Source organism: Perissodus microlepis, chromosome 19, assembly GCF_051167445.1.
Source record: "Perissodus microlepis isolate ML-2025 ecotype Zambia chromosome 19, ASM5116744v1, whole genome shotgun sequence".
NCBI classification, from domain to species: Eukaryota; Metazoa; Chordata; class Actinopteri; order Cichliformes; family Cichlidae; genus Perissodus; species Perissodus microlepis.
The window spans coordinates 21,435,604-21,458,655 of NC_140479.1; the positions used below are offsets into that span (position 1 = coordinate 21,435,604).

Sequence of the window (23,052 nt, forward strand, 5' to 3'; positions counted from 1 at the left end):
GTCAAGGAAAGATGGGTATGAGAATTGATGAGGGCTTAGGACAAGAGAAGAGCGATGTGCTGAGAATTTGCCTTTTATAGTGAGAATATGTAAATAAGACACAAATGTAAATAAGAAAGATTATGGCACAGTTTCCCTTCTCTTGGTCCACAACCCCACCCAACTAAGCCATTATAAAGATAAACTGAGGGTTTCCTATTCATTTTTTCTTTTGCCCATCATCTACCAGAAAGGAAACTGATTAACTGAAAATAAATAGTACACACTTCAATTATTCTTAATTCAATTACAGTAAATTTAATAAATTCCGAAATTTTGAGTGCTCTGCAGTAACTAATAACGCAATGTGCAACGGAATCAGTTTAACAACGTAAAATATTAAAGAAACTATTAAACTTAAGGGAAAAATATATGTGGTTTTCATGCTTTTATCATTAAAACATTCGTGACTTTGCTGACAAGCCTGGAAACACATTTTTTCCAGTCATAAATCCGAAGAAGCAGATTCCAAAATAACTGGAAAAAAGGAAACAGTTGTGCCGGTGTTCAAAGGAAGGTATGTAACTATGGCCCCGTTTTATTGACAATGACAGATGCCCAGACAATGGTTGGCGATCTTATGCAGGTCACACATATATTTACACACGCTAGTCACCAGCTAAGTCAATTAATTTAATTAATTTTATAATTAATTTTATATTTCTGTGATATGCATCAGTGACAGAAACATTCAGTCTTGTACTGAAAACTGTTTATGTGTTTCTCTATTAGAAAGCACAGTCCATCTTGAGGATTTTAAAATTAACTAAGCTACTGAAGGGCCTTCACGGTCTGTTGAAGTCCACCTTCTTTTGGTTGGCTGCTCTTCACAAGCCAGCATTTGAACAGCACCTGATTGGGGCAGCCAGAGCTGTGTGCTTGACATGATTGTATCAAGTTATCCACTCTCACTGACATTACATTATGCACAACCAAGAGTAGGAAAAACTTCTAGAATTAAGAGCAGTCTGAACTTCCAGTTTTTATGTAACACTCCCATGTATAATAATGGGTTTCCTATAAAAAATACCACAAAGCACATAGCGTCAGAGTTAAAACCACTGAAATACCTTCTCTTAGCCATGGGATATGTCCCATCTGGAAAATGCTCAAAGAGAACTAAAACCTCATTACTTCAAGCTGAATCAGACTGGCAGCACTTCTATTAAGTAAACATCTGGATTATCTGGATATGAGAAACACTGTTACATACAGAAAGTAAGTGAAGCATATTACGTTCAGAATAGATAGACACTTGTATTTAATAGAATAGAATAGAATAGCCTTTTGTTGTGATTGTACATGTCCAACAACATTGTGGGTGCTTCACACCAACTGTGCTGGGATAAACTAGAGCTAGTAGATAGCAAAAAGGAGAAATTTACACAGTCAAGAAGGATATATAAAAAACAAGAGAAAGGTACACAACAGAGTACAAAAGAGATGCAAAGTGCTCAGACGTAGTGCAAAGAAAAGACTTGGTTTGAAGAGTTTGTGTGTGAGTGACCTGAGTGATCAGGTGATCAGATCATACCATGGTTTAGATTATTGAGATGACTGGGCAGTGTGGGGTGGGGAAGGATAGTGTTTACTGACAGTCCGAATGGCCCGGGTGAAGAAGCTGTTTGTGATTGTGGTGGTGTGGGACCTGATTGACCTGAGGCACCGACCAGAGGGCAGCATGTAAAACAGGTGGTGAGCAATGTGCAAGAGGTCACCTGTGTGGCAATGTTTTTCTTGAGACAGGAGGATCTGGCAATGGCCTTAAGGGGTAGCAGGGGGCAGCCAATTATTTTTTGGGCAGCGTTAATTACCCTCTGCGCAGCGTTCCTGTTCTCAGTCGTGGCTCCTGTGTACCAAACACCCAGGCAGTAGGAGAGCATGCTCTCCGCTGAGAAGCGGAAGAAGGCCAGCAGCAGCTTCCAGTCCAGGTTATTCTTCTTTAGGACATAAAAGAAGTGCAGCCACTGCTGGGCCTTCTACTGGACATTGGTGTTGTGAGTCGAGGTGAGATCGGTGGAGATGTGGGTGCCCAGAAACCTGAAGATTCCACCCATTCTCCATTTACAATCAGAGGGGAGTGCATCTGTCCGTGCCTCCCGAAATCCATTATGAGTTCTTTTGTTTTATGGACGTTCAGCCTCCGCTTATTTTCTGAGCACCAGCGGGGTAAGTTCTCTACCTCTCCCCTGTACGGTGCATCTCATCCATCCATGAGCCCAACCACCGTGGTTTCATCGGCATACTTGGCAATGACGTTGGTTGGGTGGGTTGGTGTGCAGTCATAGGTGTAGAAGGGGTAAAGTAGTGGGCTGGGTGTTCATTTGTGTCAGCTGTTTCCCCATGTGTTTCCACTTCCTCTGATCACCTCCTGTTTAATCTGTGTGTGTTTCATTCGGTGGTTGTCAGGTCATCTGTGTTCCCTCCACCATGTCAAGTGTCACTCAGGTATTTCATGATTCAGCTCAGGTCTTGCTCATGCACCATGTTTGTGTTGCTTTCTCATAGTTCTTGCATGCACCTGCTCTGAATCATGTCCATGTCTTATGTCACAGTCATCATAGTTTAGTTTCTGCTAGTTTAGGTGCTGGTTTAGTTTTTGCCCCTCTCGCTTTTTCTCTGTTTGTGTACTCTTGTTATCAGCTATAATAAATGGCTCGCTTTGAGTTCAAGTCACATTTCACGCTCCATTTTTGGGTCTGCATTTGGGTCCAGTATTCACTCTCCACACAGTTGGCTCCCACTGCCTGTTACACCCTGTGGGCATCCATTGCTGAGTGACAGTGGGGGGAAGAGGTGGGGGCTGAGTTGGACTGATTAAGGCTGGTTGGTGAGGAGCTTACTAGTTACTATTTTTGGATAAGCCATTAAAAATTATGTAAAATTATCAAAACACACATCACAGCTGAAAACATCACAGTTCTACAGCTCAGATTGAGGAAATGTTAGATTCCAGGGCCAAGCCTGGAATCTGTCTGTGCGAGGCTGAATGCTTTTACTGTTGGATTGGATCTCTGTTTAAAGAATTCCTTTGCTCTTTTCTTGAAACCTTTCCCAAACATAATGAAGAGATCTGGCTTAAGGACAAGGACACTGCTGAAGAAGGCTAAATATAGAGAAATGTGTTGGTAGATGACCAGTATGAGATGACGCCTTAGAAAGTCAACTATTTCGAGCACACTTAGTAACTCACTTAAACGGAATATTATCTAGCAGATCAGCAATGCCAGGAGAACTGCCAGGAAGAGAGTGGTGGCCTTCTCCTTTGGTCTGTCCTTAACATACCGTAATTAAGGTATGTTTCCAAAGATGAAAGACTGATCTGGTCATATTTACCATGAGGTAAAAAGGTTCTGGGACGTATGGCTATTGATGGTGGCTTACCACTACTAGCAAGCCATAAAAGACCTTCAAGTTTGTCAGCTGTCCATCTAGTGTCTTCCACTTATCCTTAACAGGGTCGTGGGGCCTGGAGTCTGCCCTAGCTACCATAGGACGATAGGTTCATTTAAATTGGTTTGTGGAGTAGGCTACTTGGGTTCAGTTGTGGCCCTGCTGCAGTGTAGCCTCCACAATTCTAAACAGGAGCACAACTAGTCATGTTATAGTTATGCAACTGTGAATTTTGGATTTCTTAATGAATCTTTGAAAAAATAGCCTGGTAATCTGCTAAGTTTTGCTAACTGCTGGATATTTATTTGCTGGCAAGAGAGCTGAATGTCTATTAAGGCCAGTGTTCGATTAATAAGAAATTTCCAGGAATCCTGAAAATATTATTTTTAATATTATTTTAAGCACCAACAAAACTATAAAAAAGGTAATTTATGTTCATGAAGATAAAGCAGTAATTTAGACAACTTGCATAATGGATTGCTTTGCCTGGGAGCATACTGAACTTCTGAACTTCAGCGTTATTGAACTTAAAGGTCTTTTATGGCTTGCTAGTAGTGGTAAGCCACCGTCAACAGCCATACGTCCCAGTGTTTTGCACAGGACAGTGTTTGTGTAAACTTTGGCTTTCTTGTCAGATCATCATCACTATTTCTGGGAAATAACAGTGTTTGAGTGTGAACTGATAAAGAGTGTCATACAGAGTACTGCCTGCTCCCATGGTAAAGTAGTGTTGAGAGTCCCAGTTTTGTTATTGACTTTTACTGTATAAATCTGGCTTTCCTTTGAGTTGATGGATGGGTGTCTAGCTTATCTTTTCCTAATTGATTGTATTCTGGCCATTCATTAAAAAGACAAAAGTATTTCTTATCCAATTACTTGATTAATCGATGAAATAATCAATATATTACTCAATTACTAAAATAATCAATAGTTGTTTTATAAAATATCTGACACTGATGTGATCAAGAAATACACCTAACTGAAATGCATGGTTTTTCTCAGGATTCAGATAATATTAAAAGCCTTTATTGCTCATGTTGTGTCAAAATTCAACACAACTGAGCTTAAGTCTCCTAATTCTCTGTCTGAGTACAGAGAATTTAATACGTCTTTGTGCAAAAGAGACAGAAAATACTTCCATTTGTTTTTTTGGGTTTTTTTTGCCTGTCCCGTTTGGTTCTTTTGCCATCAGAATTATTGTCTAAAGGCGAAAAAAGATGCCCAACGGATTTACTTTACCAAATTGACCATCCCAGCCTTGCCGTAATGGTCTATTTGATTTACCTTTTATTGTTTATTTTATTTATTTTTTATTTTCACTTGCTAGATAAGGGACAGACTTGAAGAAGGGGACAGAGGGGGGGATACTGAATACTTCCATTTGTTAGGAGACCTGGGTCATCGACCAAGAGTTTTGAGTTTACATTATTATTGAACTTTTATTTTGATATTATTCGTCATTTCTAGTCTTTTAAGCCCTGTGTTTTCCTCTGTCCGTGTTGCGATCTACCATCTATCATGCTGTGTGTTTTCCCTTTCAACTGGTTTGTTGTTTATTTTATGTTCTCAGTTCAGTTAGATTTCTGTTTTCTAACATCCAGCAATAAAGCTGAGATTTTTGAGTTAACGTTTGCCTCCAAGTGTCTGCGCATTGGGCCCTCCTTACCACCACTCCTGCCTGCACATCAGCCTTCATATAACACTATTAGTAAACGCTTCAGTTTTCTGTGTATATGTCCTATTAGGCTTGAACACCTATTTTTCTTTTCTTTTCTTTTTTGAATTGGCACCATTTTTCTCACACAACACAGCAACAATGCAACCATGTTGTGATTTGTTACAGTTTTGGAAATAAAAAACACCTGGAATTACAGAAAGCAAAAATCTCAAACTTGTTAAAAACAGCGTCACTAATTTATCTAATAAGTAGTAGAAAGAGAATAAATTAACAGAAAATAAATAGTATACACTTCATGTATTCTTAATTCAATTATTCTGGAGATAATTGCTGCATGGCAAATGAGTTATACTTCACACAATTAGTACAATTAGTAAAAGAATGAAGACAAAATGTTGATTCTTCAGCAACAACTAATGATACAAGCAGCAGAATCACCACAAACCTGTTGCATTTAGTAGTTTAAAGAAGTAGGAATCACATGCATCATTAAGCGACTATAGTTTTATCATTTTTTATCATAATAAATAAATATCAAGACTTAATTGATAAGACCTGTGACACATCTCATAAGAGTAACAATCAGAAAAAGCAGATTCCCAAAGTACTGGAAAAACGAAGCAGTTCCACCAGTTTTAAAAGCAGGAGAGCATGTTTTGGTATGTATCCTTGGCTCTAAAGACATTTCCCTTCTCTGCTAAACAATAGAGTGAGTGTTCTCCAAAGACAAAACCTTAGCCTGCTGTTTTCTTCTTGTTTTCCTTCTTTTTCCTGTAGTTGTAGTAAAAACGTAGCAGTGCTCAGTTTGAATTTACTGTTCTTACTGTATTTATTAGAAAAACAAACTTATTTCTGTTTGTTTTTCTCTAGAGCTCTACGAGCTTTCCATTCTCTATTACTTAGGCTGACAAATATAAAAAAGGGACAAAGGGATGGCAACTTTTTTGTGTGTTACTTGTTACTGTTTAGCATTTAAATATATTCAATTACTGATATTTACAACACAGATTTGCTGCTGCTTAAGAGAATTTAAATTAAATGCTTAAAGATCTCTTTATCATATATGTGTGCCTGTTAGCGTAAAGGTTCTTTTTGTATTTGGATGTAGCGTGTCAAAAACACCAAACATGTTAAGACAAATCCAGATAACAGTCTTCAGCCTGGATGGTGACAGATTACATTGGGTGTAATCTGTGATCGTCTCAGCTGGAGACTGTTCTTGGATTTGTCAAAATCGTCTCTGCTGGTAAGTTAACTGAAGACGTTTTGCTTTTCAGAATGTTTCTACAATTTATCATTTAATACTATGATGTAGAAAACACTGTCAATGAAGAACAATGATTTACACTTTTTAAATTTTTAATCAACCTATCAACTATTTTGACTACTGAGAACAGAGGTGAAAACACAATAAAGTACAAAGTAAGACAAATTAAGCATATGACCTGTAACGTTGTCTGTCTCTGTCTTTGGCTTTCTTAACTTAAAGGAGAAAGTAATCTGATATTAAAGTGATGCCAGACAAGGAATATGCTAGCTGAATCCCTCTATCAGCACCTCCTTCACTCTTCAGTGAGCCCCTTCTCTGTTTTTTCCTCATGTGCGTCTCTTCGCTATATTTATTTCTCGAGGTAGTTTCCCATGTTCACTTTATAGATATACTTCACCCACTTGGAGATCTAAATAAAGTTTTCTGTCACTGACCTAACACAGGTGGGGGTTTTTTTTTATAAGAAGCTGTCAGACTCTAACACATGGTCAAAAGGAGCTATAACTTTCTTTTTGTAGCTGCTTGTAGCGAGACCCCAGAAGCAGCTACAAAAAGAAAGTTATAGCTTGCCTTCAAGACTTTGAAAAGGACTAAATCATTGACCGCCTCACATATCACCGCCTTTATCCAGGGGATGTCATACCCTGCATTTACGGACTTCCTAAAATCCACAAGGAAGCTGTCCCACTCAGACCCATAGTCAGTAGCATAAACTCAGCCACTTACAACATTGCAAAACATCTTGCTACCATCCTTGCTCCTCTCGTGGGGAACACCCCACACCACATCAAGAACTCCACCGACTTCACCGACAAGGTCCAGAAACTTACCCTGGATCCAGATGAAACCATGGTGTCCTTTGATGTAGTCTCTCTCTTCACTTGCATACCCACCACGGAGGCAGTGGAGACTGTCAGAAAACGACTACAAGAAGACAGCTCCTTAGAAGACTAGACCAACTTCACACCCGATCAGATCTGCACACTGTTAGACCTCTGCCTTACCACAACATATTTCAAATACAACGAAGGCTTCTACAGACAAAAACATGGCTGTGCCATGGGCTCCCCCGTGTCACCTATTGTAGCCAACCTTTACATGGAGGAAGTGGAAAGGAAGGCTCTTGGCTCTTTCAAAGGAAGAGTACCCAGCCACTGGTACAGATATGTAGATGACACCTGGGTCAAAATCAAGACACAAGAAGTGGAATCTTTCACTGCGCACATTAACGCCGTGGATAAGAACATCAAGTTCACCAGGGAAGACACAAAGGATAACTGTTTGCCTTTCCTGGACTGCGCTGTGCTCATTGAAGAGAATGGCAACCTCAACATCGAAGTTTACCGGAAGCCCACACACATGGACCAGTACCTCCTCTTTGACTCCCATCACCCTCTGGAACACAAACTTGGAGTAATTAGGACCCTACACCACCGGGCAGAACATGTTCCCTCTAAGCCTGAAGGAAAAAAGAAGGAACACACACATGTAAAGGAAGCACTCAAAACGTGCGGCTATCCTAATTGGGCGTTTATAAAGTCAGCAAAGAGGCACAGAAAAGAAGATCAGACACCAGCGAGGGAGGATAAGAAGGACAGACGCAACAACATTGTCATCCCCTATGTAGCCGGTGTATCAGAAAAACTCAGGAGAGTTTTCTCCAAGCATGACAACAGACCCAGCAACACACTCAGACAAAAACTGGTTCACCCGAAAGACAAAACTCCAAAACACAGACTTAACAACGTGGTGCATGCTGTACAGTGCAGCGAGGAATGCCCAGACCTCTACATTGGAGAGACCAAACAGCCACTTCACAAGCGCATGGCACAACATAGAAATGCCACCTCCACAGGACAAGACTCAGCAGTCCATCTGCATCTTAAGGATAAAGGTCACTCTTTCGAGGATGCCAATGTTCACATTTTGGACAGATTGTTTGAAAGAGGAGTGAAAGAAGCCATCTATGTCCACTGTGAGCGACCATCTTTGAACAGAGGCGGTGGTTTACGACATCAACTGTCTGCCATCTATAATCCAGTTTTGAGTTCCCTCCCCAGACACCTTAACACCCACTCACATCCTGGGCCATCTGACCTCAGGAAATCGCATGATAAGGTGGGGCCAGGTTTCACAATGAGCTCACCTGAAACCCTGGCTGATTGGGACCCACACCCGTTTTCACACCTTGTGATTAGAGGATCATCAGGGGGTCCTTTTGTCCCTCTTTGGGGGAAAACTCCCACTGGGTTTAAATCTGGGACTCTCCGCCATTTGACCTTAGAACTGAAGAAGCTTCTCGGATGAGAAGTGAAACGTCTTCAAGCAACTTAAAGAAGTACAGACGCTTTTCTTTGCAAGCTCCTTTGACTACGATGACCTGGATGACTGAGAACCTTCACAGACACTCTAACACATGGTTTGGACACATGTTTAAAAAGAAATACAGGCCTGGTTACACAGCTTGTCACATATAGGAAGCACAAATGACTTAAAAAAGTACTGGTTACACCAGTTTTGCAACAGAGCAGTTACTACCACCGTATTAACAAACAATGGGTGATTGGTTCATTAGTTTGACTCATTTATTCAAAGGAAAGAGCCATTTGTCAATTAAAAAAAATAATAAAAATAATCACCTGCAGAAAAATAAATTGAGGATTAACCCTTTCAAGCTCACCATAGAACAAAGTCTGCCAGAACTTATCTTTACATTTTTACATGCTGTAGTGTACATTTTTTGAGCATTTCAAATTTCTATACATCAATACAACCACTATATCCTAAATTTTAAGTCCATAGTAACTACATAATGTCACGGTGGGGTGCACAAGTGTGTTTGTTAGAGCGGACCCGAAAGCAGACACTGAAGGAAGGAGCTGGTTGCAAACAGAAGGCGAGCCTTTATTTCGGCTGAAAACATGAAACTATGAAACACCAAGAAAAACGATGAAAAACTATGACTGACTATGATAACAAAAGGCTATGACTATGACTCAGACTGTGACTGGAACTGTGACTAGATGACATGAAGGAAATTGGCAGATGTCCTGACAATGAACAGTAAGAGACAAATGACTTAAATACACACATGAGGTGATCATGGGAAGTGAGATAAAGAGCTGACCAGGATGAACATAATGATGCACAGGAAATGTAAACTAAAACACAAACACATAGAAACTGGACTTTCAAAATAAACAGGAAAACATGACAAGACACAGCCATGACAGCATTAACCAGGCAGACCAGAAACATGACAGATAAGACACAGTAATCAACAAAGGGAACTTTAACACATGGGAAGATGACCCAAAGGAGACCTACTAAACAATGAACAATAACTACAACTAAGGAACCTAGGATCTAATGGCAAAAGGACTAACTATAAACAATGAATATCAAAATACAAGAAAACACAAAGCGCTGGGTCATATGGGGACAGTCAGATGCACGGACTGTTTTAGTCACTCTTAAAAGAACAGCTGAGTCTTGAAGATATAAAAAAAACCCCAAAAGTTTAAAACATTGCTATGGCTGTTTGTGATCTGCAAAAGGATGACAGTGTATGAGCATATAAAAAATGGAGACCTGAAATATAAATGTTCATCTCTGTGTCAGCTTGTGTTGTTTAAGTGTGCTATGTAGCTAAAATGGGCAGCCTGTCATGATTCGGGTTGAGCGTCTGGTGTGTCGCGTGTTTTTCTACTACGGCTCCTATGTCCAGATTCTGAATACTGTGCCTGCCTCTTCCCACCTGTGAGCAATTGAAGAAGTAATCACTGGATTTGCATTTAAGACCAGCCAGTATTTTCAGCATATATCGTGTTACTCCTTGTGTTAGCTTTGCATCTCCAGTTTTCCTTTGCTCAGGACCAGCATACTTGTCGCTCTTCTGGTTTGACTAAATGTGGTCTACTTCGCCATCCCATAACTGCTGCAAACTCACCCCTCTGCTTTTTCAGCTTGATGATTCCGTTTATTGCTCTGGAAATAACTAAAGCTCGGACATTTTGCCTGCCTCCCCTCCTGGATCACTGGTCACGAGTGAAAAGGTCAAACATCTTGTTTCACTCATCTCACGCCTCACCAAGGCACTTGCTAGGTTGCTTCCCCCAGAGCTCTTTGTTTTCCTGCTTTTCAAGTAAGCATTGTGTCAAGATTAAATTACTGCCGGTATTACAGAAATAACCCTCCTCTCCCTTTGATTACAGTGACTCCACTCCTGAGACGCTTGCTCCTGCCATGCTTTCATGGTTAAGACTCTTGAGTTAAATAAACCTTTTGGGTCCACTCCATATATTTATGTAGTTAATCAGTCTGCTGAAGTAACTATGATGAACAATAATACTTGATCTAATGCAGCATCAGACATGACTGAGACATTATTTACACATCTGCACTGCATAAAACGATTTTCAAGGAAGTAAATAAAAACCCTTGTTTATGCATATTTTTTCTTATTTTTCTGTCTAAGAAAAAAATATTCTTAACAGGCAAGTTTTGCACATTTTAGGAAAATATGTCTGACTTTTTCTTAATAAGATATTTCAGCTCATCTTGAGCTTTATTAACCGGTTACAGGGTATGGCAATGGTTTGTTTGAAATTCCACAATAAGAATAACATCATTTTTCTTATTTCAAGCGTAAGGCCACATAAACAACTTTTCAGTTTGAGAAAAGAGCCCTGTGCTGCATGTCTTCCCCTCTCTCCCTCAGCTTTCCTGTCAATTCTTCACTGTCACAATCAATAAAGGCCTAAAATATAGGAAAAAAATTTAATGACACTAAAGTTTGTCCTATAGAAAGCTTTTGTTTTGTTTGTGTGAAAATCTCAGGCATACAGCAGTTAGATTCATTTGCTAGTTTTTCGGATTCCCAACGACCCTGAAAAGAATAAGCAGAAGAGACTGGGAGGATGGATGGATGGATGGATGGAGTAGAGCTGTTTTTGTAGTGAATATGAGCTATGTAGTTGTTCTTTGCCTCTCAGGAAGGGCTTTGTGTTCTTTCATATCTCTATGTAAGTTGATGGTGTTGCCACAGAGGAAAATTTCCTTCCAACATGCATCACTGTTTGCAGTTTTTCCATATACAAAAAAGGTTATGAAGTACCTCTACACCATACTTTCTCACGCACTGCAGCCTGCATGTTGCTGCTCAGTGCCACTGGGTCAAGTGATCACTAGACGAGTTAAAATGACAAATATACAGTATATTGAGTCTGCTCTTTAGATCCTGCAAAAATCCAACTGTGAGAGATCGTCCTGAGTCTTTGACTTTGTGACTTTTGTATCTTTGTTTCACTTTTAGTCTTTTGTTCTGATTACTTTTATACTATAGGTTCCATTTACATTTTGAGTATTTGTTTTTACTTTGTTACGGATTCAAATATTGGGGATGGATACAAGAGGAAAAACCAAAATAACAACACTGGTCCGGCCGGGTTGAGTCAAACGATGATTTTAATGATCACACGCGTGGGAGATGGACACCGTACGCAGACAGCATCAGATCTCAAAATGGTGGAGCATTGATCAAACTCGTATAGCCTCTAGTGGCCCCCACCTAATCATAAAAGCCTAAACATTCACATTCTTTCTCTCACACGGCGCCTAAGCTACGACCTTGGCTCCTTGTTTATCTGCTCCTGCTGAGATGGGACAGAAAACCTCTCCAGTATGTTCTGTTTTCTTCTAATCAGACAAATAAGGCGATGACTTTCTGCAAACAGTATTTCTTATAACTCAGCAGTATAATGCATCATAAAACAATATCATTCATTCACAATCAATCAGCAGTCTAATGTAATGCAAATCAGTTTAACAAATGCAATAGTTATCACCTTCTTCTAATTCAGGAGAATAATGCAAACTAAAACTACATAATAATTCACAATCTTTAATTAGGGGTCTAACATGGCATAAAATAATATTATAATCTCACAACTTCCTTGTGCCTTTCATTTTAATCCTCCTCCCCTAGTGTTTCATTGTATATTAAGTCTCCTTAACCTGTTGTATAGGAATTTCTTTTACTTATGTATTAATCACATTATGTTATTGTATAATGCCTTGGTGCCACTGGATTTTAACATGTCTGACACTCATACATTAAGACAAATGGTGGGGGTGTAGTAAGGAAGTTGGGGGAAGCAGACCACTCCACAGGAAGAGTCTTTTGTCTCTTCGAGGACTCTGGGAGGTAGCAAGGGAGTGTGAACCTTAAGGTGTGAAACAGCTGTGTACTGCCTTTTGTTCCTGGAGAAGGTATTTAACTGAGAGCCATGCTAGGCTCGTGAGACTCTGCTGACCGTCTGCCCCGCGGTCATGTAGGCTCTCCACAAGCTTGGTTTTCTGTTCTTTCTGTGTTTGGATTAAAGAATGTTAGCTACCGCTCACCGCTCGTCTGCAGGCTTTATTTAAATGGAAAACTTCCACAACACTGTGTAGTTGCTTCCTGCTTTATTTTGATGGTCATGGGTCTCTGGTGCTTTGTATAAAATTTTACCTCCCAAATCACTTTCAGCTGTGTTCCCCATACACTACCCCTCCCCTCATTATCTTGTGTATATTTTGTCTGAGTCTCCTCTTTGTTCTTTGTTGCATCACTCGCGGTCCTCTTTCCTTGCTTGGTGTACTGAGAGATCTGGAATTTAGTTTTACTGGCTTTGTTCTGTAAACTTTAGTGGACTTTTTTTTATTTCACTGAATTCTTTAGTATTAAATGCTGATTTGAGTTTAGTTCCTGTTTGACTCTCGCATTTTGCTCCTCAAAACATTAATGCTCGTGACCATTTCTGAAGACACCATTTCTAAACTTTAGATTAAACTTAAATCCTTTCTTTTCATGAAGCTTAGAGTTGGGCCTAAATCATGTGAACCTTAACCATCCCTTATTTATGCTGCTCTAGGCTTATACAGTTAAGGGCGTTGCTACAGTTCACTGCGCATTTCTTCACCTATATCTTTTTATTCATCATGGGTTTTAATGCTAATACCACAGAAAAAAGATAACAGTTGTCATGGTTCCTGGATCAGTAACACAGTGTTTTGAGTTTGTTGGTTCATGATTTGTTTGAGGGTTATGAAGGGGGTTATGTTCTAGTTTTGTATATTATATTAATATTATTTCCCATTACTTCAGAATTTTGTTATAGTTCTTTCTAGTTTTGTTCCTTGATTTATGTTCCCCTTTGGGATCGTTGTGTCCCCACGCCTTCTGATTTCTCTGTGTTCCAACTCTGTGGCTGTCAGCCCCATGTCACTTTCCCATCTTCGAATAGTCTTCTGTCTGTTTGCTATATCTACTTCCAAAGATCTTAGCATTCAGTTTATCAATATAGTACACCACCTTTGGGACACTTACAGAGAATTTGTCTGTTTTTAAACATCAAGCCAAAATGTCAGAATCTCATGATAATTCACAGAAATATTGCTTAGTGTATTTACAAGCATCCTGTGGGATCTGGAATGTGGTTGATTTTTGTCATAGTCTTGGGTTTTGGACCACTGGTCTTATCTTTTTATTGTATAAATCTGGTTTCATGCTTATTTTTGTTTTATCAGTATTCTGTTCTTTGTATGGTCTGGTATGGTTCCTGTATGGTTCAATTCAATTCAATTCAATTCAATTTTATTTATATAGCGCCAAATCACAACAAAAGTCGCCTCAAGGCGCTTCATAGATACAGAGAAAAACCCAACAATCATATGACCCCCTATGAGCAAGCACTTTGGCGACAGTGGGAAGGAAAAACTCCCTTTTAACAGGAAGAAACCTCCGGCAGAACCAGGCTCAGGGAGGGGCGGCCATCTGCTGCGACCGGTTGGGGTGAGAGAAGGAAGACAGGATAAAAGACATGCTGCGGAAGAGAGACAGAGGTTAATAACAGATATGATTCAATGCAGAGAGGTCTATTAATACATAGTGAGTGAGAAAGGTGACTGGAAAGGAAAAACTCAATGCATCATGGGAATCCCCCGGCAGCCTACGTCTATTGCAGCATAACTAAGGGAGGATTCAGGGTCACCTGGTCCAGCCCTAACTATATGCTTTAGCAAAAAGGAAAGTTTTAAGCCTAATCTTAAAAGTAGAGATAGTTTCTGTCTCCCGAATCCAAACTGGAAGCTGGTTCCACAGAAGAGGGGCCTGAAAACTGAAGGCTCTGCCTCCCATTCTACTTTTAAATACTCTAGGAACAACAAGTAGGCCTGCAGAGCGAGAGCGAAGTGCTCTAATAGGGTGATATGGTACTACAAGGTCATTAAGATAAGATGGGGCCTGATTATTTAAGACCTTGTATGTGAGGAGCAGGATTTTGAATTCAATTCTGGATTTAACAGGAAGCCAATGAAGGGAAGCCAAAACAGGAGAAATATGCTCTCTCCTTCTAGTCCCTGTCAGTACTCTTGCTGCAGCATTTTGGATTAGCTGAAGGCTTTTCAGTGAGTTTTTTGGACATCCTGATAATAATGAATTACAGTAGTCCAGCCTGGAAGTAATAAATGCATGAACTAGTTTTTCAGCGTCACTCTGAGACAGGATATTTCTAATTTTAGAGATGTTGCGCAAATGGAAGAAAGCAGTCTTACATATTTGTTTAATATGTGCGTTGAAGGACATGTCCTGGTCAAAAATGACTCCAAGGTTCCTCACAGCGTTACTGGAGGCCAAGGTAATGCCATCCAGAGTATGAATCTGGTTAGATACCATATTTCTAAGATTTTCAGGGCCGAGTACAATAACCTCAGTTTTATCTGAATTAAGAAGCAGAAAGTTAGCGGCCATCCAGGTCTTTATGTCTTTAAGACATTCCTGCAGTTTAACTAATTGGTGTGTGTTATCTGGCTTCATGGACAGATAGAGCTGGGTGTCATCTGCATAGCAGTGAAAATGTATGCTATGTCTTCTAATGATGCTGCCTAAGGGAAGCATGTATAATGTAAACAGAATTGGTCCTAGCACTGAACCCTGTGGAACTCCATAATTAACCTCAGTGTGTGAAGAGGACTCTCCATTTACATGCACAAATTGGAGTCTATTAGATAGATATGATACAAACCACTGCAGTGCAGTACCTGTAATACCTACAGCATGTTCTAATCGCTCTAATAGGATATTATGGTCAACAGTATCGAACGCTGCACTGAGGTCTAGCAGGACAAGCACAGAGATGAGTCCACTGTCAGAGGCCATAAGAAGATCATTTGTAACCTTCACTAAAGCTGTTTCTGTGCTGTGATGAGCTCTGAAACCTGACTGAAACTCTTCAAATAAACCATTCCTCTGCAGATGATCTGTTAGCTGTTTGACAACTACTCTTTCAAGGATTTTTGATATGAAAGGAAGGTTGGAGATTGGCCTATAATTAGCTAAGACTGCTGGGTCTAGAGATGGCTTTTTGAGTAAAGGTTTAACTACAGCCAGCTTGAAAGCCTGTGGTACATAGCCGATTATTAGAGATAGGTTGATCATATTTAAGATCGAAGAATTAATCAATGGCAGGACTTCTTTGAGCAGTTTTGTAGGAATGGGGTCTAAAAGACACGTTGATGGTTTGGAGGAAGTAATTATTGAAGTTAACTCAGAAAGATCAATTGGAGAAAAAGAGTCTAACTTAACATCAATGGTACTAAGAGTAGCTGTAGATAATATCACATCTGTGGGATGATTACTGGTAATTTTTTCTCTAATGATAAAAATTTTATTTGTGAAGAAGTTCATGAAGTCATTACTAGTTAACGTTAAAGGGATGGTTGGCTCAACAGAGCTCTGACTGTTTGTCAGCCTGGCTACAGTGCTGAAGAGAAACCTGGGGTTGTTCTTATTTTCTTCAATCAGTGATGAATAGTAAGATGTTCTGGCTTTGCGGAGGGCTTTCTTATAAAGCAGCAAACTATTTCTCCAGGCTAAATGATGGTTCCTGTATGGTATTCTCTCTTAGTAGTCTGTGTTTATTTCTTCCCTTAGTGTTATACTTGTGTGGTTATAACTTACTGTTTCCTGATTTATTTTGGTAGCTATTTGTCTTTTGTGTTTTGCTCTTAGTTTTCTCAGTTTACTTGAACTCAAATGAACCCAAATGGGTTCATCTATCTATCCTCTCTCATTGATTCTGTTTTTATTGATTCAGATATTATTTTACAGCGTGTGTGACACTGAGGTGGTCTAGAAATAAACATAACTGAGTTGACCGATGTAAACAAAACAGAAAATATTTGATGTAAATATTTATATATATTATCTCTTTGTCCTTTCCTTCATATGATGATTTACTTGGCACCATTTATCTCACACAAAGTGATTGTTATTTATAAAAGTTTAATAAATAAAAAAAGTCCTGAAATTCATCCTTCAATCTTTAATATAAACATATTGAATGTGGCAGTAAATGAGCCATTACTTAAAAGTCCTCACTTGACCCAGCTGTCTATATCGCAAATTCTTGAAAGAGTAGCTATAAAGCAACTAAGTCATCATCTGCAGGGGAAGTGTTTATTTATAAAGTTTCAGACCTTAGTGATGATTATATGGATTGTTACTCTGTGTCATACCCATTCCTATCATGAAAAATCATTCACTTATAACATGAAACATTTAAGTCTAAATAAGAGATTGGAAATAAGATTAACAATAACATGAATGATTATTAAATTAATAACTGTTATTAGAAGAACAACAGAGTAGTAGGCAAATTGTTTTGTGGATGCATATGAGATGCTCAATATTAGCATGAGACCACTAATGACACTGAAGAAGCCTCTGAGATGAGAGGTAAAACATCTCCACAAAATATAAAGTCCACTCAATGATAATTTTCACAGCAAAAGCACATGCAAACACTTAGAGATATAGCATATATTGATATAACAAGATGGTAGGGGATAGAGTTTGAATTGAGGGTTTAAATTGTTCATTACAAGCCCTCAGTTTTATTAATTTTATTCATTTAACCACAGCCTTTAATATGGTAGACAACTCCATTCTTTAGAATAGACTTCACAACTTTACTGGCCTTTCTGAATCAGTTTAAAAATGATCCCAGTCATATCTTGCTAATGTCAGTATGGAGGATCAATCATCCAAAAGCTACCAGATTAATTCTGGCGCCCTTCAAGGTTCAGTTTTGGGTGATTTAATCTTTATATGCTAGCCAGCAGAAAATGCCAACAGGAGATATAGCACTGACTTCTATTAGTACGGTTCACATCTGTGGAACAGGCTTCACCTGAAGGCAAGAGGAGAGAGAGAGGAAGGGAGGGACAGACTAACACACAGAGACTACGCTGGGATTTTTTTTGGTATATGTTGTTATCTGTAAAGCACTTTGACTGCAAAATTTTTCAACTGTGTAATATAAATAAAGGTTGTTTGATTGATTGATATTCTGTCAATAATAATCAGTTTTGTAGCACTGTTATTGTTTGATTAAATCTGAAACCATTTGTCAGAAATCAATTATGAGTCAATATGAGTCATAGATTACTTCTACATGAGGTTCTCTAGAAACTTACAGTACTACAGTACTAACTTACTGCCCAGCACAGTAAAAGGGAACAATTATGGTGTCTTTCCAACTACATATTTGTATTCTTGCTATTGAAATCACAAGACCTAAAACCTTTTGCAACTTCCCCAGCATACATAATGTCCTTGAGAATTCACTCTTTTTCAGTCTTTTCACTCGCCATGGGTTTTATTGCCAAACTGTATGTCATTAACTTTTGCCTACTTTTTCCCATAAGTCTGTTTTGTCCTTGTGTCTCTATGGGCTCCTTTTTTGCTCACTGCCCAACTGCTTGTGCTGGGTATAACGCATTACTCTAATCATATTACATTGTTCAGGAATGTCATACTAATAATGCGTTACGCTATAAAATTCAGTAATTACATTCCTGTTATAATTATGCCTTTACTCATGTTATAGAGGTTCTTCAGTTATCTGCGTGCCAAACATGATTTTTTTTTTCTACCTGCGCACTTGTGCTACAGATGATTTCAGTTTGTGTGTGTGAAGAGGAAAATGGTGGATTCAGTTTGAGGAGTGGAGATACGTGCATCAGTTTTATTTTTATTGCACAAAAGCGCAAGAGCTCGACGGTAAAGTAGACGCTGCACCGAGACAGAAACAGTCGCATTGTTGTGGAAACCTGTGGAAAACTGTTACCGGTTTCAATCATCCATTAAGGTTGTGTCGGAGAGGTGGATGTTGTACAAGATAAGGACAATAGCGACAATACCTCCCACCCACTCAATGACCTGCTGGCCAGTCACAGGAGCATGTACACTGAGAGATTGAGATTACCCAAATGCATCACTGAACAACACAGGAAATCACTCCTGCCTGTACAACTCATCCATCTAATGCACAGTACACAATGCAATAGTTACACCCTTTTTCACATCCTACGGTGAAAATAACAAAGTTTGGAGTAAAATGTCAGTTATATATTTCATCTCTGTCATATTTTTTATATTTATGATTGAGCTCTTTGTATATATTAGAGCTAATTCATATATTTTGTAAACTTTGTAATATATTGCATTATTTAATTTAGTTTAGTCTGTTACTGTTCTTATTGTCTATTGTCTTACTGTAAACACCTAATTTCCTTAGGGAAGGATTCTGATTACACTGCTGACAGAACTTTAAGCATCTGCGGTCAGATTTGAAGACTCCATTTCTACTTGTTCATGTTTCTAAAATAGAATCACCGTGGCAATTGCTTTAGTCTCTTCGGGTTGATTTTCATCTTTGCCTTGTGTTGTCAACTCAAAAATCTAAGAGACTGTATTTGTGTTCTTATTAGGATAGTAATTTGTTTTGGTGCATATAGGTTTATATTGTTATTTAGTGATTTTGTGAAAATGTTTGTCAAATAAAGGTTTTTCTTGAGTATCACATTTACCAAAAAAGTCTCTTGAGTCACTGATGTTCACAGCACAAACACTGCATATCATCATTTTCACAGCCACTTGTATCCTTGTAGAGAGAGTGAGAGAGAGAGAGAGAGAGAGAAATGCAATATAATTTAGCTGATTTATGATAAAGAATGAAAAAAATAATGTGGTAAGTGTTTATATTTTCTGTAATGTTTACATCATCTTCCTTTGCCTTATTTGATGAAAAACAATCGGAAATGTGAGATGTGTCATACTTGAGGGGATTTGCTGTATGAGTGCATTTAATTTAGATCCCTCTGGGGTCAAGAATTGTGAATGATGAAGAAAAATAGATACATTGATAAAAATGATAAATAGTAACTACAACACTACTACAAACCGGATTCCAAAAAAGTTGGGACACTAAACAAATTGTGAATAAAAACTGAATAAAAACTGAATGCAACGATGTGGAGATGGCAAATGTCAATATTTTATTCAGAATAGAACATAAATCATGGAACAAAAGTTGAAACTGAGAAAATTTATAATTTTAATGGAAAAATATGGTGATTCAAAATGTCATGGTGTCAACAAATCCCAAAAAAGTTGGGACAAGGCCATTTTCACCACTGTGTGGCATCTCCCCTTCTTCTTACAACACTCAACAGACGTCTGGGGACAGAGGAGACCAGTTTCTCAAGTTTAAAAATAGGAATGCTCTCCCATTCTTTCTAATACAGGCCTCTAACTGTTCAATCGTCTTGGGCCTTCTTTGTCGCACCTTCCTCTTTATGATGCGCCAAATGTTCTCTATAGGTGAAAGATCTGGACTGCAGACTGGCCATTTCAGTACCCAGATCCTTCTCCTACGCAGCCGTGATGTTGTTATATTATATTTTTGTTCTTATTTAATATGAGCATCCGCCAGTGTAAAAGTTATTCATATTGTATTGGAACAAAAATCACTATAAAACAGAAATATATATCACATTTAAGTAACAAATATGTTATGCCTGTATATCACTTTTTGAAGAAGCAATGTTTCATTGATTCAATTAAACCATATATTCACATTACATAAATGCTAAGAAAAAAGAAAAAAAGTTCTTATGCCTGGATAAATAATTGTCATTGTATAAAATCACCAATCACAGCAGCACACCTCAAAACTCAAAAGGTCACAATCCTGCTTATCTTAAGCCATTGTCAGATTTAACACTTGTGGGCTGTGCTCATCAGGAGCGTGTGCTTGATCTTCTTGTTTTCTTATATTTCTGCGGCATTAAGAATTCCTTTGCTCTTTTCTGGAAGTTTCTCCCAATGGCAACATAGAGAATGGGGTTAAGGACACTGTTGAAAAAAGCTAAGTATACAGTAATTTGTTTGTAGATGTCAAGTATGGTGTGACACCTCACAATACCAACACGTTCAAGCACATCTAGTATCCTGCTCAACTGGAATGGACCCCAACAAATTTGGAATGCCAGAAGAACTACCAGGATGAGAGTGGTGGCTTTCTGCTCTGTCCCATGCCCCTTTGGCCTGTTTCTCAGTGCTTGAGTAATCTTGAGAGCGCAGAGGGAAATAATGGAAACAGGGATTACGAAGCTGAAGATTATGGTTATTGTCTCATATACTAGATGTTGGTCTTCAGTGAAGAGAATGCCACATGCAGTAATATTTGATGTACTGGGGATTAACTTCCTGTAGATTAATACGGGGAGTGCAAAGATAACGCCAAGAATCCACACAACTACACATGCCAGCTTGGCATAAAATGTCCTACACATGCTGTGATGGGACAGTGGGTGCACCAGCCCCACATAGCGATCTATGCTAACCAGAACAAGGAAGTAAATGCTGCAGAATGCATTCATTTTTATTATGGCAGGTATCACTTTGCACAGGCTCTCACTGAAAGCCCAATTAAAGCCCTTTCCTACATAGTCAGCCCAGAAGGGCAAACAGCACACCAGAACAAAGTCAGCTCCAGCCAAGTTGCTCAAGTAGATCTCAGCTACTGTGCAGGCCTTCTTGTGGAAGCAGAAAACCATCAGCACAAACGCATTAAAGATGATTCCAAGCACACTGATGGCCAGGATGTAGGATGAACCCAGAGTGAAGATCAAACTGTTTGGCTCAAGATTAGTACAATTTGTATTGTTTTGGTTTCCAGACATTGTTACAGGGATGAGGTTGAGAGGGATACTGCAGAAAAATAGAGAACAGAGTACAGATAAAACATTATTGTAGGCTAACTTTCACAATTATTTGTCTTTTCCTTTTTTTTTTCAAATGAGGAAAAAAAAATATCCACACTTAAAGTATTCCATGCAGGGAAGTTAATAAAGACAAAGTGAGTGGTCAAAGCTGTCATCGTTATATTTAGGGGTAGATTTAATCTACACCGGTATAAAAACCCTCTTTTGGCATTAAAAGCTACTGTGGGGGTTTACTAAAAAGGAACATTGTCGACTTTAAGACTAAAATCCGCAGGGGCAAGTGACATGATGATGGTACAGTTGCAAAAATGTACCCATGGGAGTGAAAGGTTGTTGGGGTGATCTCCCATAACAGTGCCTTAATTTATATACAAAGATGTTGTCAGTTAATTTCAGTAATTACCTACCAAGAGCAGAGACTCAAAAACGAGCACGCCCGAAATATTACAGTGTAAGTGCAGGTTTTAAACCTGTTTCTCTATGAAAACAGTCTAGCAGTTAAGGTAAATGAGAGCAAGAAGAAGAAATATGGTTTTGTCTAAGGATGAACTCTTCTTAGAAACTTGTGAGACAGTGTGAGATTCTGAGGACTGAGACTCAGGTGCAGCGCAGATTTATCCAGCGGTGAGTTTATTCCAAACTACTCCATCATCTGAACATGAGCATATTATTGTAGTGTATTGTAGTCCATATTATTTCACTGCTTATTCTACGAACTGCGAGGCTGCAGAAACCTATTATAGCCTAAATTACCCATATTATTCAGACAGTAACCCGACGCGCTAACATAATGACATCACAGCTACAGTTATAAATATGATATGCCTGTCTCTCATAGCCAGAAAAAAAAAACCAACGTAAAAATCCCTGTGTGGTACTGCTGAGAAAAAAACGCAGAGCCGGTTTTTAATAAAATTCTAGTATTACTACTTAAGAGCAGGAAGTGCCCACCTCTAAAAAGGCAAGGTTGGGATTCCGTGGAGACTTACAGCACAGAGCAAAAGTTTTGTCCCCGCGCTCACAGCTTAGAGGGATCCATCCGTCACAGTTACGCACGCTGATAATATTTCCTCATCTTATTCCAAATAAATGAACACTTCAGCTCCATAATCAACAGTAAGAGGTGTTTTTTTTTTTTTTCAACGTTACATTTAGTGTCCAGGAAATCTAACAAATCAGGTTTGCTTGCTTCTTTTAAATATTCTCCTCCCAAAGTTTTTTTTTTTTTAACCCGTAAAGAAAACACTCCTACAAATACTACCAATAAGATAAGCCACCAAAATACCTGCTGTGCCCACACCTTCCATCGTAAAACTGGCACTGCACCTCATTAAATCCCGATCGCAGCGCTTCAGCTTTAAAAGCGTTTCTCGTCTTTCCTCAGACCGGTCCGAACACCGAAATGTCTTAGTGTCTTAGATTAATGCCAGATTCTGATTCATTATGTACTGGCTTCAATAGATACCAAGCATTTAAAAACAAACCTCAGATGAGTGCTTTTATGCACATTATTGTCACGGTCTGGGGATGTGAGGGAAAGGAGGACCCAGGGGCGGAGCTC

At 39.0% G+C, this 23,052-nt stretch overlaps 1 pseudogene; it reads right to left on the minus strand.

Moving 5' to 3' along the window:
• Nucleotides 1-19,741: 19,741 nt before the first annotated feature.
• LOC146365946 (B2 bradykinin receptor pseudogene) lies at nucleotides 19,742-21,483 on the minus strand (annotated as a pseudogene).
• Nucleotides 21,484-23,052: the final 1,569 nt, after the last annotated feature.